Here is a 19,525-nt window from a genome sequence, read left to right on the forward strand (position 1 = left end):
ACAGAAAGAGTGAACAGCATTACAGAACCCACAGACATGAAAGGATGATAAGGTACTACTCTGCACAACTCTGCCCAGAAATTTGACAGCCTTGATGAAATGAACCAGTTCCTTTAAACACAATCTGTACAAAGTCATTTTAAAAGATATAGATAATCTGAATAAGCCTATACCTATTAAATAACTTGAATCATTAAGTAATAATCTTCCAAAACAGAAAACACTAGGTCTAGATGAACCATAAACTAAAAGTCCATTTTAAAAAAAAATATATTTTTCAAATTTTATTTTCATTCAGATTTAATACACAAAGGCTTCTGAAGTACAAGTGACTCACCTGTTCATATCTCTGACAGTGTTAAAGTCAAGAAGTATTTAGTCTCTATGGTAAGTTCACAGCAATGAAACTTTTGATATTGCACCAACAGACTTTTTTTTCCTATGCATAAAGCCTTATCATTTAGAAATAATTATTTTCTGTTGACTGAGCAATGTTTTTTTTCTTTTCTTTTAGTCTGTATATTTATTTGATGTTTTAATTTATAGAAGAAAAGAAGGTAATAGGGCAACTTCATTCAGCAGCCAAATTAAACACCACTGTTAGAAACGGAGTTTGACTAAATGGCTTATAATAATACCATGTTTTCGCATACATTTTTTAAACGTAATATAGTGTTCATTTTCCTCACAGCTCAATTGGTAAAGAATCTGCTGCAATTCAGGAGACCCTGATTCCATTCCTGGTTGGGAATACCTGCTGGAGAAGGTGGAGAAGGAAATGGCAACCCACTCTAGTATTCTTGCCTAGAGAATCCTGTGGACAGAGGAGCCTGGTGGGCTGCTGTCCATGGGGTCGCACAGAGTCGGACACGACAGAAGCGACTTAGTATGCATGCATGCATTGGAGAAAGAAACGGCAACCCACTCCAGTATTCTTGCCTAGAGAATCCCAGGAACAGAGGAGCCTGGTGGGCTGACATCTATGGGGTCGCACAGAGTCGAGGATGACTGAAGCGATTTAGCAGCAGCAGCAGCAGCAGCTGGAGAAAGGATAGGCTACCCAGTTCAGTATTCTTGGGTTTCCCTTGTGGCTCAGCTGGTAAAGAATCCACCTGCAGTGCGGGAGACCCGGGTTTGATCCCTGGAGAAGGGAAAGGCTACATCAATTTTCTCATATCGATGTAATTTCTTAGTACATCCCCAATTGGGTTGCCTCAGGTTCCAAAGAGAACCTGGGAAGATGCTTTGTCATGTGTAGAGTGAGCTAATAAAAAAGTAGTTGGTATTTAACTTAATGAGAGGGGAAAAAAAAAAAGCCTCAACTTGATGTAGAGCTGGTTAACGCCTTTTTTTTTTGTTATCAAAAAGACACTAAACCTACTATTATCTCCCTTCCCACTGTCTGCTATTGAAATGAAAATGAAACTAGGAAAAAAGAGTAGATAAGAAACCCAAACTGAGTTTGAAGGGAACCCAATATGGTGTTTTAGCTGAACGTGCAATCAATTCTTTCATTTTCCTCTGTGCCTTTCAAAAAATATTAGGTTCAATAGGCCAGCATGAAGCGTTGCTCTTTCCAAATAAAACAGTGCTACATTACACAATGTCTATTAGACAATTGAAGATAGAAAATATTCCTGAGTTAGTTATTAAAAATACAAAGAAGTAGCAGACTGGAAGGGAATGAGAAACAACAAAAGACGTTCAAGGATGAAGCTGAATTTATTTTAAAAATAGTTATATCTACCATGAAAAGAACTGAATTTGTTGAATCTTCAGGACATTTGAATCTAATTGTTGTCCAACAACATAAAGGCATGGTTCTACATTACATCCTTTTATCTTAGCTTTCTAGGAAGTGTAGATCCATCATTGACTTCTTATGCATGAAGTCATTGCTAAAATTTAATAGAATTTTTCATATGTTATTTAATTTTGTATTTTTGCACAAAACTAGAAGTTAATGAATTTCAAATTTATTGGGAATCTAGTGAGAAAAATATTTAATTTGCTATTGTAATCACTTTGGGCTTCTCGTGTGACTCAGCTGGTAAAGAATCCACCTGAAGTGAGGCAGACTTGGGTTTGATTCCTGGGTTGAGAAAATCTGCTGGAGAAGGGATAGGCTACCCTCTCCAGTATTCTTGGGTTTCCCTTGTGGCTCAGCTGGTAAAGAATCCGCCCGCAATGTGGGAGACTGGGGTTCGATTCCTGAGTTGGGAAGACGCCCTGGAGAAGGGAAAGGCTACCCACTCCAGTATTCTGGCCTGGAGAATTCCATGGACTGCATAGTCCATGGGGTCATAAAGAATCGGACACAAACTGAGCGACTTTCACACTTCACTTATAACCACTTTGATCTGAATACCTGAAATCTACATTCAATGAATTCATGAATCCATTCTTTTCTGTTCGTCTCAATTGCTGCCACCCAAGGCATCATGACCTATCTGATGGAGGATTATCATAGCCCCTGCATATATGCTATACGTATATATGAGCTGACCTGGTGGCTCAGTGGTAAAGAGTCTGCCTGCCAATGCAGGAGACATGGTTTCAATCCCTGGGTAAGGGAAATTACAGCCCACTCTCGTATTCTTGTCTGGGAAATCCCATGGAGGATTTCCAGAGGAGGATGACAGGCTACAGTCCATGGGGTCACAAAGAGTTGCACATGACTTAGCAAATGCATAATAAAAACAATATGTATATATAATATGTATACTATGTGTATATGTGGGTGCTAGTTGCTCAGTTGTGTCTGACTCTTCACAATCCTATGGACTGTAGCACACCAGGCTCCTCTGTTCACGGGATTCTTCAGGCAAGAATACTGGAGTGGGTTGCCAGGCCCTCCTCCAGGGAATACATATCCTATATACACACTACATATGTGTAATATATATCTATGTTAATTACATATGCAAATAAATGAAATTTTCTTTTTAGACTTCCACCTACAATCCATTCTCCAGTAGAGTGGCATAATTCTGGTTGTGTCAGGCATAGCACAAATACTTTAAAAAACTTGCAGCTGCACTAGTAACAACAATACGCCAGGCTAAACAGAGCACTGTGTGTTTTCACCCTGTTTTTATCTCTATCCTAAACATGGGCATCCTCTCTACTCACCTGTCTGTGCCAGCCACTTTATCTTTTCTCAGTTCTTCTAAAATATTATGCTGACCCCTGCTTAAAGACCTTATATTCATTTCCTCTATCAGGATTGCTCTTCCCAAACTCTTCACACTAATGTGTCCTTATCTTTCAGGTAACAGATTAGGTTATCACCTTTCCCCAAAAAGCTTTTTCTAACCTGTTCCCCATGATTAACAACTAAAGTAGAAATGTGGTCCCTTTATTTCACAAAATTTACAGTAATTTGTAATGATATCTATGCCTATTTTTCTTGACATTTTACTTTGTGTCTCTTAACAGCAACCATTCAGCTGGGTCTGGTGTTTCTTGAAGTCTTTTTCATTTACTTGGATGCAGAAAGCCTAGAACATTGGAAGTAATTAGAAACTCAGAAAGGCCTTTTATCAAGTGAAAAGATTTGAGGTTAGAGGAGATAATTACTAAAAGCTTTTGATATTAAATTGATGCTTTAAAAGCAAAAAGAAGTCCATCATAAATCTAGTAAATTTAGCTTCATCATATCTTTGCTATTCTTTATTGCCATATCTAAGATTGTTTACAATAAAAATGGCCAATATAATATATCATTATAGGAACCCTTTGTTTTTTAAAACTTTGTTTTTATAGTTTCATATTTTAATAACACCATCAATTTTTAAATGAGAAACTGTTGAGCCAGAGTCTTGCTCCTTTCCTTATTTTCTTTTTTAAAAAAATTTAATTAATTTATGGCTGTGCTGGGTCTTTATTGCTGCAGGGGCTTTACTCTCGCTGCAGTGCTCAGGTTTCTCACTGCAGTGCCCTCTGCTCAATGGAGCGTAGGCTCTCTAGGGTGCATAGGCTCTAGGCGGCGGGCTTCAGAAGCTGTGGCACGTGGGCTCAACAGTTGCCGCTCCTGGGCTCTAGAGCACAGGTCAATAGTTGAGGAGCAGGGATTCGCTGCTCGGCAGCATGTGGGGTCTTCCCAGATCAGGGAACAATTGAGCCACCGAGGAAGTCCCTTCTTCTTGTTTAATTTTTAAAATTCTTTTTGATTTGCACATACGATAACCCTATATGCAAAACAGAAAAAGAGACACAGATGTACAGAACAGACTTTTGGACTCTGTGGGAGAAGGCGAGGGTGGGATGTTCCGAGAGAACAGCATTGAAACAAGTATACTATCAAGGGTGAAACAGATCACCAGCCCAGGTTGGATGCATGAGACAAGTGCTCGGGCCTGGTGCACTGGGAAGACCCAGAGGGATCGGGTGGAGAGGGAGGTGGGAGGGGGGATCGGGATGGGGAACACATGTAAATCCATGGCTGATTCATGTCAATGTATGGCAAAAACCACTACAATATTGTAAAGTAATTAGCCTCCAGCTAATAAAAATAAATGGAAAAAAAAAACAATGAAATTCTTTTTGATTTGGCTTAGTTTGGGTTGGTTTTCATTACTTTTTTCTTATATTTGCAACTTCTTCACATCTAAAACGTAGTAAACATTGTCAGTTGAGTCCCATAATTGGTCAGGCCAAGGCTATCTTACTAGTTAGGGAGACTGAATGTAAACATGTGGGATGCTCAGTAACAGCACAAAGACAGAAAACTTTATTTCAGAAAAATTTGTACTCATTTGTCATTATTTTACTCTTTAGTACATATCAGTGAGTTATTTCAGGCAGATGCTTTCCTTTGATGATATGACACAGATATGTTGCAATCATGCATTTTACTAAAAGAGAAACTCAAGGTAGTTTCAATAAATCATGCATTTTACTAAAAGAGAAACTCAAGGACAAATCTGTGAAGACAAACTTTTATGAAACACCTAACTATATGTAGATAAACTAAATTTAAGACAATAAAAATGATTATGATGCTTATTCCAAAACCCCAGCCATAATATTAAAAAAAAAAACCCTTTTCCATATGTTACCATTATTTTTATTTCAAGCCATTAGTTAATCCATATGTTGCAACTGTGTCATGATTTTTGATTTACTAATATGAAATCTTTGCTTGATTTTAAAACTGTAGGGAAAGAAGTATTTTAGGGCTAGGTGAATAATTACCATTTCTGTCCTTTACAAGTTTTTCAAAGATAAAGAAAATAAAAATTTGTGTTTATAAGTATACATTATAGAAATTAAATAATGTAATCTAAAAATAATGTAAACATTTTTAAAAGTCTGCTATTTTTGTTCAGATTCTATTTATAAGGTTATGTTAAGCATCCAGTTATTTTTTGAGTTCAAGGTAGATATTAAGCAACCAAAACCTTGAGAAGATTTTTTAAGTCACTGAATTTATTGGAATTTCTTTAGGTGCTCTCTGATCTCATTAATAACAATTTTTATTTTTATTTATGAAATGAAATTCTCCTCAAATATAACTACAACAGATGAGATTTACTACTGACAGTTGTTGATATGCTTTACTACATTATCATTACCTGGGAGACGATGTATTCAGCAGAGAAAACGTGGCCAAGGTTAAAGAGGTTTAGGATTTTGCCTTGATTAACATTGAGACTACAGGGAAATATTTTTTCCTCTCTATGTTTTATTGATAAAGTTATTTTTGTTTTGATCATCCTTATAAATAGTCTTCACTATATATATTAACAGCACCATATTCTGTAAAACCTATAACTTTTACAAGAAAATACAGAACAAATTTCTGTGACTTTGATTCAAACACACAAAAAAATCACAAACCATTGAAAAGTCATAAATTCTGATAGATTGATATTCATTTAAGTTTATGAAATCTATTCTTCAAATAATACTGTTAAGAAAGTTAAGAAAGAGAAAAAAGAAACTGATGTATTTTTAAAATACCTACCTGGTAAATGATTTAATGTATATAAAACATATGCCTTAATATAATAATATATACTAACACATCCACACAAATATATACAAATACATAATTATGTGAAAAATATGTGTCAGGCATTTCATCAGAAAATAGAAACAAATAGCAACAGGAAATATGCTCAAAACAATTATTAATGAAATATGAATTAAAGTCACTATTAAATATCAAACATATCTATTAGAATGGCAAAACTAAACAAAAGCAAACAAAAACTAAATAAGGCACAAGAAAACTCTAGCTAACAAGCCATACTGGAGAAGATGAGGAAAACCTAGAACTGCTACTTTGCTCTACTACAAATTTGGAAAATAGTTGGACAGTTTCTTATTAAGATACCATGTGTTATTCTTAGTTGCTCAGTTGTGTCTGACTCTTTGCGACCCCATGGACTATATACCATATAACACAGCAATTCCACTGCTAGCTGTTTTCTTATGAATAGTGAAAATATGCGTTTACAAAAAGACTTGTGTTGGAAAAAAACCAAATTTCCATCAACTTGTAGATGGGTAAACATATATGGCACATTCCTAAATGGAATATAACTCAGAAAAAAAAAGTAAATAAACAAATGGATGAATTGAATAATCGACAAACTGGGTATATCTCAAAAGCATTATGCTAAATTAAAGAAGAAAAAGATAGGAAAATTTATGCTCTGTAATTCCATTTATATGATGTTCTGAGGAAAAAGGCAATATTAAAAAAGAGCAATGATTGTCAAGAACTGAGGGCAGAGGCGGAGGGTTGACTAAAAAGGAGCATTAAGCATCTCTTTGGAGTAACGAAAGTATTCTCCATTTGGATTGTGGCAGTGGTTACAGCTGTAAACGTTTGCCAACACTCAGAATTGTGTCATTAAAAGGGTACTTTTAATAGGCTGCAAATTATACCCCAAACTCCAGGAGAAATAGTAGTGATTATGTTAGTCATGTAATTTTCAGTAGCAAGAATATACATGTCTGTAAAATAATATAGTGTCATGTAACTAAAAGATGTTTATTTGCTATAATGTATGAGGAACTTTCCAATAGACCTTGCTGGAATTGATGACGATGCTATCCTAATAGATGTGTTTCATATCTCATTGTGATTTTAGTTTGCATCTCAAGGGGAAATGTGTAGAGTACTATGAAAAGATATGTGGGAAGAAGATGCTGGAATTTAGATTATTCCTATTATTGTGACGTTTTTTAAACTCACAAGTATTGAAGCCTGGGGAAGCTAAGGTCAAATTCATAAGAGAAGGACCTCAAATTAGTAGTGACTTAAAATTATAGATAAAATATCTTTCCTCTATAAAGCTTCCAGATTCTACAAACCATACATCTATCAATGAGAAAATGTTCAAATAACTGAATAGCAGTTCATGTTCTCATGCTTACCAAAGCAAACAAAGCAAGGGTGAGAAAACAGGGTTTATAGAAAATGTTGGACTGTATCCTAAAACTGGTTTTCCTGGCAGCATTTAAACACAACTAGGAAACATTCCATAGCCTAGTGATGGCTCAGTAAACATCTCTGGGCAGACTCATTTCTGCTGTATCAAAGCACTTCAGGCTGTGCTAATGCAGCCCTGCAAATAAGCATTGCTGAGGGGATGCCAGTGTGTGTCGTGACAAGTTAAAAGGAACTGGGCTATTTAAGCCTTTTAAATCCAGCCAACACAGGATAATACCTGATTTTTTTTTCTTTTAAGTCCATCAAATATTCAGCCTGAAATGCCTTCCCTATAATTTCTGTCTAGTGAAGGACACTTCCTGAGTCTCAGATATCACATACTCTCTTTGTCCCATTACCTGAGCTCTCTTTTCAATCCACAAACCCTACAATTAATGACTTCTTTCAAATATACCTATATTAGGGCATTTAATGTGATTAGTTGCATCTGATCTCCTGTAATGATTGTTATTTACTGCTTCTAATATATTTATTTGGGGCAGTTTTATTGACCATTGTAATAAGTGATTGCTAATTTTCATGTTTATTATAACAATTAACTGATATTTTTCATATTTGATGTACTTCAGATCTCATAATTTATTCTTTTATTTGCTTCTAATCTAAACATTTCTACTCTTTCAATAAAAATATAAATTTATTCTAAGAACAAAATATAGAAGGAAAGAAATTCTCACCATTTTGACCTGTCTGAAACAAAATTGTTGCTGGAACCACATCAAGGCTCTTGCTAAAGATTTGCTGCTTATATCATTTTTATTTACAAGAAGTCAGAGTATGGTTTGAATTGAATCCTCCCAATTAATGAACTGTAGCAATAAAATCAGCTTCTCTCCGTCTATAGTAACCATTTACTTTTCTGTAAAGGGATCTTCATTTAAAGTGGGAAAAGGCAAGTGTTAGAAGAAATTGCTGTCAATTATTTGAACACATTCAGCATCATGGCACAACAGGGAGTCTATTCCATAGTAAGACCTCTTTGAACTGAACATTGGTGGTGGTCATTCAGTCACTAAGTTGTGTCTTACCCTTGTGACCCTATCGTTTGTAGCCAGCCAGGCTCCTCTGTCCATGGGACTCTCCAGGCAAGAATATTGGAGTGGGTTGCCATCTTCTTCTCCAGGGGATCTTCTAGACCCAGGAATTGAACCTATGTCTTCTGCATTGCAGGCCAATTCTTTAACAACTGAGCTACAAGGGAAGTCCAACTGAACAACAGTACTGCTTTAATCATTTAGAAAAAACACAGTCTTGTCTCAGAGAAAGAAAAGCCAATTAAATAGATGACCCTGATTCCTAGCCTACAGCCTGACTTACAACAGATAAATATACTACCATTTACATTATACATTTGTGAGAAATATTGAGTAGATTTTATTGGCCCTTAAGATCACCTTCGCATCTATCCTAAAACCTCACTACTACCTTGATTGTTATTCTCTGCTTTGGACCTTGAGCATCATACTATTTTAATTGCCCTGGAAGCCACACAACTATGAACTTTCTAGATCACACTTCAAGCCACATTAGGCTAATCTTACATTAGGTTACACTCCATCTGCTTTTGAATTTCCAGTGAGGAGAGAGTACCTTAGAATATAGATAGAAGTTCTAGAAGACTATGTATTAGTATTTCACAATATACAGATGCTAATACACATGGAGACCTCTTAAGAGGGGGGTTAGAACATATGAGTTCAACCCTGTTGACTCCAGGCAAGCTCTTCTAGACTAGAACAATAGACAGTAAGTCAATACTTATTCTACAGTGGTTCATACTGTTCTTCCTTGAGTAACATTTGAAGACTGCAAATTACTACTTACTATTGCACTCAGCAACTGTTCATTTCCTTGTACCATTTTCCAGTCACACTGAGCCAGCATCTGAAACATTAAAAGTATGAAGGCAGTCACCACACATACTCAAGTAATTTAATTAACTCAACACTTTACTAATAAAACAAATGCTTATTGAACACGTGCTATGTTCCAGTTACTTGACTATGTAGTGGAGATACAAAAAGATGTTCAGTATCTCCCAGAAAAGGCACCATAAAAATAAGTCCTTCATGTTTCACAGGTAATCGCACTCTTCATAAGTTTCGGGTATGAATTCTCAAAGCCACAGATACCACACTGCTCTTATCAGCCTTCAGTGACCAAGTGTCCAGGTGAACACATTCAGTACACAGGTACTTATCTATCCAGGAAAATCACTACAGCTAACTAAAAACTGTAGGAAATCCCAACTACGCATCAGATATGCCCAGATATTTCTGGATCCTTAGTTCAGTTCAGTCGCTCAGTTGTGTCTGACTCTATGTGACCCCATGGACTGCAGCACTCCAGGCTTCCCTGTCCATGACCAACTCACAGAGCCTACTCAAACTCATGTCCATTGAGTCAATGATGCCATCCAACCATCACATCCTTCTATCATCCCCTTCTCCTCCTGCGTTCAATCTTTCCCAGAATCAGGGTCTTTTCAAATGAGTCAGTTCTTCGCATCAGGTAACCAAAGTATTGGAGTTTTAGTGTCAGCATCAGTCCTTCCAATAAATATTCAGGACTGATTTCATTTAAGATTGACTGTCTGGATCTCCTCGCAGTCCAAGGAACTCTCAATTCTGGATCCTAGAGAAAGACAAATATTTTCTGTTAAATTTCTATCAGTCCCTCTGTTTGTGTCTGCTTGGGCATGTGTACATTTCTCCTGGAAAGGCAAAAAATTTATCAGAAATTTTCCTCAGACAGTTTTCTTGATAAGAAAAATTAAATAAAAAGAAGCAATTTATTAAAAGATTAAAAAAAATTGTTAACTCTGAAAAAAACTAGCAGAAAAACACTTTCTGATTCCAAAGCTCATTTGCCAGGAGCAAATTTTCCTCCCAGGCACAGATTTTTTTTTAAGGTAGTTGAAAAAAAGCAATTTACCTAGAAAAATTGCTATACATTGCAGTAACTATCTTCCAAACTATTAATGTTAATGTAAACATTTGTTTTGATTGTTAGTAATAGCACAATAAAATTCCACAGAAGGATGTAAATAGATTGCTTTGCGTGTAATGGGAAATAGACAATTTCCTAGGAACCATCAACTATATTTCACTGATTACAATATGTTACAATAGGAAGCCCATCAAAATCCTGTAGTTTATATCACACTGGAGATATTAGTCATGAAAAAAAAAAAGGCCCAGAGGAAATTACTTTCCATATTATCCTTGTAATAACCTGCTGTGAATTATAGTTTGTGATTAATAAAGATTCAGTTTGCTAAGATTACAATCCATGGAAGGGAAGCATTGTAAGAAAAGTCTAGACCTAAAGTTGAACTAAAATTTTAATTCAACAGGATGGAGGAAATCTAAATAAAAGGAAAGAGAAATTATTAAAAGGATCTAAATTAAAGTAGATGCTTACTGGTTGTATTCAGGAGGCTCTGTACCTTTATATCCATTACATATTTGCATGTAAATTGACTCATGTGGAAGGGATAAAGTTTAATAATGTCCTATTTTATGTATCACAAGTATAGAGCTAGCTAACCTATCGATCATATTGTAATTGAGAGCATCCTTTGCTTCAAATGAACACAGCCCCTATGGTTCAATTTATGCTCTAATTGCTCTTAACATCTCTCCTAATGGAAACAAGCCAAATCATCTGTCATATGGAGCCAGCTTCTCATATTATGATGAATATTTTCATTAAAAACACTGTTTTTCAATAACACAGTTTGCTAATAATACCAAAATGCTTCACTCTGGTTTTTTTTTTTTTTTTTTTTGTCATGGAAACTCCCCTTCCAGTTACACTGTATACTGAAAAATAAAGTTATCTGACAAATGTGGAAATACAACTATTTTTGATAGAAAAATTTTCAGCATGTAAGAAAAGGCTTTTAACATGGAATTTTTCTTTCTGTCCTATAATTTTTTTCTGTCATCTCACTCTGTCCTGCCTCAGAGCAGACAGAAAATGCTGCACAGTGACTTATTTATAGGTAAGGATTGATGAATTAAAATGTGCAAGTGTCTCTTCATCTAACAATATGTACATCAGCAGCATTCTTTTTGTGATCAGTGTAGCCTTTAAGTGAAGGTTTCATCACCCCTGCTGCTTCTATTCCTGTCTTTGAAAGAGATTTAAAGATGGTACTTGACAAAACCCACTACAATATTGTAAAGTAATTAGCTTCCAACTAATAAAAATAAGTGAAAAAAAAAAAGATGGTACAGCCATTGAGGAGAATAGTATAGAGATTCTTTAAAAACTAAAGACAGAGCTACTGTATGATCCAGCAATCTCACTCCTGGGTATATATCCAGAGAGAACTGTAATTAGAAAAGACACATGTACTCAAATATTCATTAATAAGAGGTGGCAAGAATACACAGAAGAACTATACAGAATAGGTCTTAATGACATGGATAACCACAATGCTGGGATCACTCACCTAGATCCAGACATCCTGGAGTGTGAAGTCAAGTGGGCCTTAGAAAGCATTTCTATGAACAAAGCTAAAATTTGAGTTACTTCAAATCCTAAAACATGATGCTGTTCAAGTGCTGCACTCAATATGCCAGCAAATTTGGAAAACTCAGCAGTGGCCACAGGACTGGAAAATATCAGTTTTCATTCTGGTCCAAAAGAAGAACAATGGCAAAGAATGTTCAAACTACCACAAATTTGTTCTCATTTCACATGCTAGCAAGGTAATGCTCAAAATCCTTCAACCTAGGCTTCAGTAGAACATTAACCAAGAACTTTCAAATGTACAAGCTAGGATTGGAGATTCAGAGGATCCACATATTAAATTGACAGCATTGGTTGGATCATGGAGAAAGCAAAAGACTTTCAGAAAGCAAATCTACTTCTGCTTAATTGACTATGCTAAAGCCTTTGATGGTGTGGATCAAAACATACTGTGAAAATTCTTAAAGAGATGGGAGTATCAGATCACCTTACCTGCATCTTTAGAAACCTGTTGCAGGTCAAGAAGTGACAGCTAGAATTGGACATGGAACAACTGACTGATTCAAAATTGGGAAAGGAGTAAAACAAGGCTGTATATTGTCACCCTGCTTATTTAACTTACATGCAGAGTACACCATATGAAATGCCAGAGTGGATGAATCACAGGCTAGAATCAAGATTGCTAGGAGAAATATCATCAGCCTCAGGTATGCAGATGATACCACGCTAATGGCAGAAAGTAAAGAGGAACTAAAGAGCATCTTGATGATAGTGAAAAGTAGAGAGTGAAAAAACTGGCTTAAAACTCAACATTCAAAAAAACTAATATGGCACCAGGATCCATCACTTCATGGCAAATAAAAGGGAAAAAGTGGAAGCAGTGACAGATTTTGTTTTCTTGGGCTCCAAAATCTCTGCAGACGGTGACTGCAGCCTTGACATTAAAAGACACTTGCTCCTTGGAAGGGAAGGGATGACAAACCTAGACAACATATTAAAAATCAGAGATATCACTTTGCTGACAAAGGTCCATATGTCAAAGCTATGAATTTTCCAGTAGTCATGTATAGATATGAGAGTTAGACCATAGAAAATGCTGAACACTGAAGAATTGATGTTTTTTAATTATGGTGTTGGAAAAGACTCTTGAGAGTCCCTTGGACTGCAAGGAGATTAAACCGGTCAATCTGAAAGGAAATGAACCCTGAATATTCATTGGAATGACAGATACTGAAGCTGAAGCTCCTATACTTTGGCCACCTGATGTGAAGAGCAGACTCTTTGGAAAAGACTCTGATCCTGAGAAAGACTGAAGGCAAAAGGAGAATAAGGTGGCAGAGGATGAGATAGTTAGATAATATCATCAAGTCAAAGCACATGAATTGAGCAAACTCTGGGACATACTGGAGGAGAGAGGATCCTGGCCTGCTATAGTCCATGAGGTCACAAAGAGTCAGACATTGTTTAGCAACTGAACGCCCCCAGCCTTGAAATAGATAACTACCAAGGACCTGCTCTATACCACAGGGAACCCCACTCAATATTCTGTAATGACCTATATGGAAAAAGAATCTAAGAAAGAGTAGATATATGTGTATGTATAACTGATTCACTCTGCTGTACAGCAGAAACTAATACAGCATTCTAAAGTAACTATATTCCAATAAAAAATGTTTCCAGTTAATAAAACTATTAAAAGCAGAAAACAAAACAACCAACCAAAAACATGTGCTTGTACTCCCTGAGAGAGAAGACAGTGGCAGATTTGCAGCTAAAGTTTGACGAGACAAAGGCTGGTGGTTTGGTCCTGTATGATGTGCCTGCATTCTGAGTCCTCCCTGGTGCCATCACACTATGATGATTAGTCATAACATTTTACCAGGTCAATGTAATCTATCATCAACTATTTTCTAACCAGTATTTCTGAGATATGAGCCTAAGACTTCAAAATGAGTTTTCAGTTCAAATAAAAACACAGCTTTTGGCTTTTTTTTTTTTTTCTTATGGAGAAAAGATCAGGTCTCTTTTTTTACACAATTACAAACCCTATACCACAAGAGGTTTGGGCTGAATTTCACTAAATGTGCATAGCTTTCATCTTGTTAACATATTCATCTTCCCCCTGCCTCCCATGTGGCATGATTTTGAGTCAGATGAGCCCACTCATATGGAGAGCCCACTCATATGATTTTGAGTCAGATCAGCCCATTCCCTCCCAGGAAGGTATTACATCTTGTTCTAGCCTGCAAGATAAACCAAGATTATAATTGCCCTTGTACTCAACATTTAAGTTTTTTAAATTTTTTTTATGTAGTCTCACTTTGCCTAAGTTTTACTGATTTGATAAACAGGTAGGGAAGTCAGACTTTTTTAAATGGCTACTCCATGTCAAGAGCTTTATACTTTTGTAATAGATTATATCTTCTTGTAAAATTACTGTAATTATATCTACTGTTGAAAAAAAGGAAGTAGGAATTCAGAAAGATCATGTGAAATAGTTCAGGCCTCTGAATGAATCTATTTCTTTTTTCACTCAAGAGCTCATGCTCTTGCAGTACGGATGCACATTGATTCTTATAAAATATAAAATTTCTATGTTGTCATTCAAGCACCTGATAAGCCATGCCACATTATTTTTCTTTAACAGTCATCTATCTAGACACAAACAAAGAAATTTACATTTACTCTAGTCATATTATTCTATATTGGTTCTGATACATTCTTTCCATATATCAATGCCATTAAGGTATTTAAATATACCTACTTATTAACTAGCATTATATCTCATCCTTCTGGCTTCAAATCTCCTGAAATGTTGTACCTTGAAGTACAAAATTAAGCAGGGCAAAGGCTAATAGAGTTTTGCCAAGAATGCACTGGTCAAAGCAAACACCCTCTTCCAACAACACAAGACAACTCTAAACATAAACATTACCAGATGGTCAATACCAAAATCAGATTGATTATATCCTCTGCATTTGAAGATGGAGAAGCTCTATACAGTCAGCAAAAACAATACTGGGAGCTGACTGTGGCTCAGACTATGACACCTTATTGCAAAATTCAGACTTAAATTGAACAAAAGTAGGGGAAACCACTAGGCCATTCAGGTATGACCTAAATCAATCCTTTTCAGTTATATGTGGAAATGACAAATAGACTCAAGGTATTGGATCTGATAGACAGAGTGTCTGAAGAATTATGGACAGAGGTAAATAACAATGTACAGGAGACTGTGATCAAAACCATTCCCAAGAAAAAGAAATGCAAAAAGGCAAAATGCTTGTCTGAGGTGGTCTTGTAAATAGCTGAGAAAAGGAGAGAAGCAAAAGGCAAAGGAGAAAAGGAAAGATATATCCATCTGAATGCAGAGTTCCAAAGAATAGCAAGGAGACATAAGAAAGCCTTCCTAAGTGATCAGTGCAAAGAAATAGAGGAAAACAACAAATAGGAAAGACTAGAGATCTTTTCAAGAAAATTAGAGATACCAAGTGAACATTTCATGCAAAGATGGCCTCAAAAAGGGAAAGAAATGGTATTAACCTAACAAAAGCAGAAAATATTAAGAAGAGGTGGCAAGAATACACAGAACAACTATACAAAAAATATCTTCATGACCCAGATAACCAAGATGGTGTGTTGACTCACCTAGATAGAGTTAGATATCCTGGAATGCAAAGTCAGGTGGGCCTTAGGAAGCATGACTATAAACAAAGCTTGTGCAAGTGATGGAATTCTAGCTGAGCTATTTCAAATCCTAAAAGATGATGCTGTGAAAGTGCTGCACTCAATATGCCAGCAAATTTGGAAAACCCAACAGTGGCCACAGGACTGGAAAGATCAGTTTTCATTCCAATCCCAAAGAAAGGCAATGCTAAATTGTATGCAAACTACAGAATAATTACACTCCTCTCACACACTAGCAAAGTAATGCTCAAAATTCCCCAAGCCAGGCCTCAACAGTACGTGAACCATGAATTTCCAGATGTACAAGATGGATTTAGAAAGGGCAGAGGAACCAGGGATCAAATTGCCAAAAACTCTTGGATCATCAAAAAAGCAAGAGAGTTCCAGAAAAACATCTATCTCTGCTTTATTGACTATGCCAAAGCCTTTGACTATTTGAATCACAATGAATCATGGAAAATTTACCTAAAGAGTTTGGAATACCAGGCCTCCTTACCTGTATCCTGGAAAACCTCTATGAAGGTTAAGGAGGAACAGTAAGAACTGGACATGAAACAACAAACTGGTTCCAAACTGAGAAAGGAGTACATCAAGGCTCTATACAGACACCCTGCTTATTTAACTTATATACAGAGTACATCATGCGAAATGCCAGGCTGGATGAAGTACAAACTGGAATTAAGATTGCTGGGAGAAATATCAATAACCTCAGATATGCAGATGACACCACCCTTATGGCTGAAATTGAAAAAGAACTAAAGAGTCTCTTGATGAAGTTGAAAGAGGAGTGTGAAAAAAATTGCTTAAAACTCTACATTCAAAAAATGATGATCATGGCATCAGGTCCCATCACTTCATGGCAAATAGATGGAGAAACAATGGAAACAGTGACATTTATTTTCTTGTGCTCCAAAGTCACTGCAGATAGTGACTGAATACATGAAATTAAAAGACGCTTGCTCCTTGGAAGAAAAGTTTTGACCAACCTAGACAGCATATTAAAAAGCAGAGACATACTTTTCCAACAAAGGTCCATTTAGTCAAAGCTATTGTTTTTCTAGTAGTCATGTGTGGATGTGAGATTTGGATCATAAACAAGGCTGAGCACCAAAGAATTGATGCTTTTGAACTGTGGTGCTGGAGAAGACACTTGGGAGTTCCTTGAAGTGCAAGGAGATAAAACTTGTTCATCCTAAAGGAAATCAGTCCTGAATATTCATTGGAAGGACTGATGCTGACGTTGAAGCTCCAATATTTTGACCACCTGATGTGAAGAACTGATTCATTGGAAAAGACCCTGCTGCTGGGAATGATTGAAGGAAGGAGGAGAAGCGGGAAAGAGAAGATGAGATAGTTGGATTGCATCACCAACTCGATGGACATGAGTTTGAGGAAACTGGGAATTGGTGATGGACAGGGCAGCCTGGCAAGCTAAAGTCCATGGGGGTCGTAAAGAGCTGGACACAACTGAGCAACTGAACTGAACTGAAATGTTCTATCAGTGATTTCTCCACATGAGTTATAATTGACATGTGGAGAGAACTTGGTCTCCCAGGCATGGATCATATGATGTTTATGTACAAGATGTGACAAGTCTTGCTAAGAGTCGTTCTTCCAGAAGGGATGAGAAAGGAAATAAAAGTGGGACATGTTGGAGAGACTGCCAGGCTCATGTACATCAGAGACTTCCTCAAACTTTGACTTTTCTTTTACATGTATAGGGCAAAAAAATTGTCTTAGTCCCAAAATTTCAAAACTGTAACTTCTCTTGAAATATTTTTTATTAGAATTCCACTCTCCTCAATAAAGATGCTCTAAATTTAGTCTAAACTGTAAAGCATTTCTGGATTTCTAAATAAACAAGTAGCAACCTCCCTCCCCAAACAACTTTTTCCTTCTCCTTGTAATGTGATATATTTTAGTGGTTAAGTCTGGGCTTTGGGTTCAGAGACATTTTCTTTAATATTCTAGTTTTGATACTTAGCTGTTGTACAACTTCATAAAACCTACTTAGTCTCTAAATGCCAAAATGTTCAATAAGCGGTTATTGTCTATCCCAATCATTATGTAACAGTAGCAGAGCATCAATGTTATTAACACTAAATCAATGCATAAATATTGACACTGTCTTCTCACTGTGATCTCACAGCTCTCAGACTGGATCCTATGCTTATTGGTTCTGACATAAGAGTTCTAAATTCTGGTTGTCTCACTGTACGATTCTTTTTCACTTTTAAAAAAGATAATATGAAAGACAAAGTAGGGAGAACAAGTAAGGTGAGAGAAAGGAAGAGGAGGAAGGGAAAGAGAAAGAGGAGGAGAATGAGGAACAGTTAATTTACATTTGATTTTAACATCTATTGAATAATGACATCAGAAGCAGGAGCTACTTTATTTCTGCACAGTTGCTATTTTTATTTGCTTAATGCACTTAATTTTTGGTCTTGACATTGTTCACCAGGGTGGTTATTTGTCCATTAGCATTCCTGACAGTAATTTTACAACTCTAGACCTCTATGAATTTCTTTCTAGTGATTTGAACGTCATTTCATATTTTGTGCATATTCCTGTTTTTCTCTGAGTTCATTAGCAAGCTCTCTGCGCAGCCATATTGCTTTCTGGAATTTGTTCTAGGGATTTCATCAAGGACAATAAGAAAATTTTTGAAATTCTTGATGAATGTTTGTGGAAAAAAAAAGTCCTCTACTTTATTTATAAATAATGTGAATTCATCTTCCATTCCTCTGTCCTTGTTAAGAGGTCAACTGAATAAGATTTCCCAATAGTTTGTCCCTCTTTTTAGAATACGACAGACATTCAAATGAATTTCGTTTTTCAGAATGTTAATGGCTTGTGAAATTGGACTCACTGAGATAGCCTGCCCAGCCATATAAAATTTCCCCTCCCATACAGACTTTATGAATGATGGACAGGTTTTCTTCTGTTTAAGAGATGTGTGATAGTTACCAAGAGGATCTGAGAACTATATAAAGACAGGAGGAAAAATTTTAAAAAGTATGACTTTTATTATTTAAGTGGGAGAAGTTAGAATATTAAGCTAAAGAAAATATAAATATCTGAATTATGATAACCTTAAAGAATGCACAATCACTGTAATACTGAAAATCAGCAAATACAGAATCTAGATTTTGAGTATGCTGTCTCTCTATGAAGTAGGAAAAAAATAACTTTTAGATATTTCTTATTCATTCGATATCAGTATAAATTGGGAAGTTGTATGTAAAAGCATTTCCATGTCACAGGAAAAATATATGAGGCACTAGAAAATGTCCTCAAAGGAGAAAATGACATCTTAGCCTGCGACCTCCATATTAAATTGGCCTGTGCTGGAAGGAAATCTCTTAATTTGCACCACATCACACAAATCGAATGAATATAGAGTAAAGGAGGAGAGATTTGCAAGTTTTTGTGCTAAAAGCTGAAAGATTTAGGAAACTGAGATATGATTTTATTTGAATTAATATTTATATAAAAACCAAATTGCTTTTTATAATGTATCTCACAAGCAAGACCCATTTTTATGAGGGGGCAGTCTCTCTCAAGCCAGTCATTATCCCTAGTTATAAATAATACAGGTAGATTATTCTTAAGAATGAAAGACTGGATCAAATCTGACTTTTCTGGAAAATGCATTTATCCAATATGCTAAGCTAAAGAAGGAAGGCAGGCTGTCATTGTGACTCTTTTAATAAGGTTCTTCTACCTAAGAGGTGGAAAATTTTGGAAAAAAAAAATGACTATATTATCTTAGTTACTGTTAGTACTATATGGGCTCTATCCCTAGATCAGTTTCATGCTGGGCAAATTTGAATGAATGGAAAATAAATAAATAAACAAATAAATAAAATAACAATAATTCCCCCAACCATATGA

This window comes from Odocoileus virginianus, chromosome 7 (genome assembly GCF_023699985.2).
Source record: "Odocoileus virginianus isolate 20LAN1187 ecotype Illinois chromosome 7, Ovbor_1.2, whole genome shotgun sequence".
NCBI lineage: Eukaryota > Metazoa > Chordata > Mammalia > Artiodactyla > Cervidae > Odocoileus > Odocoileus virginianus.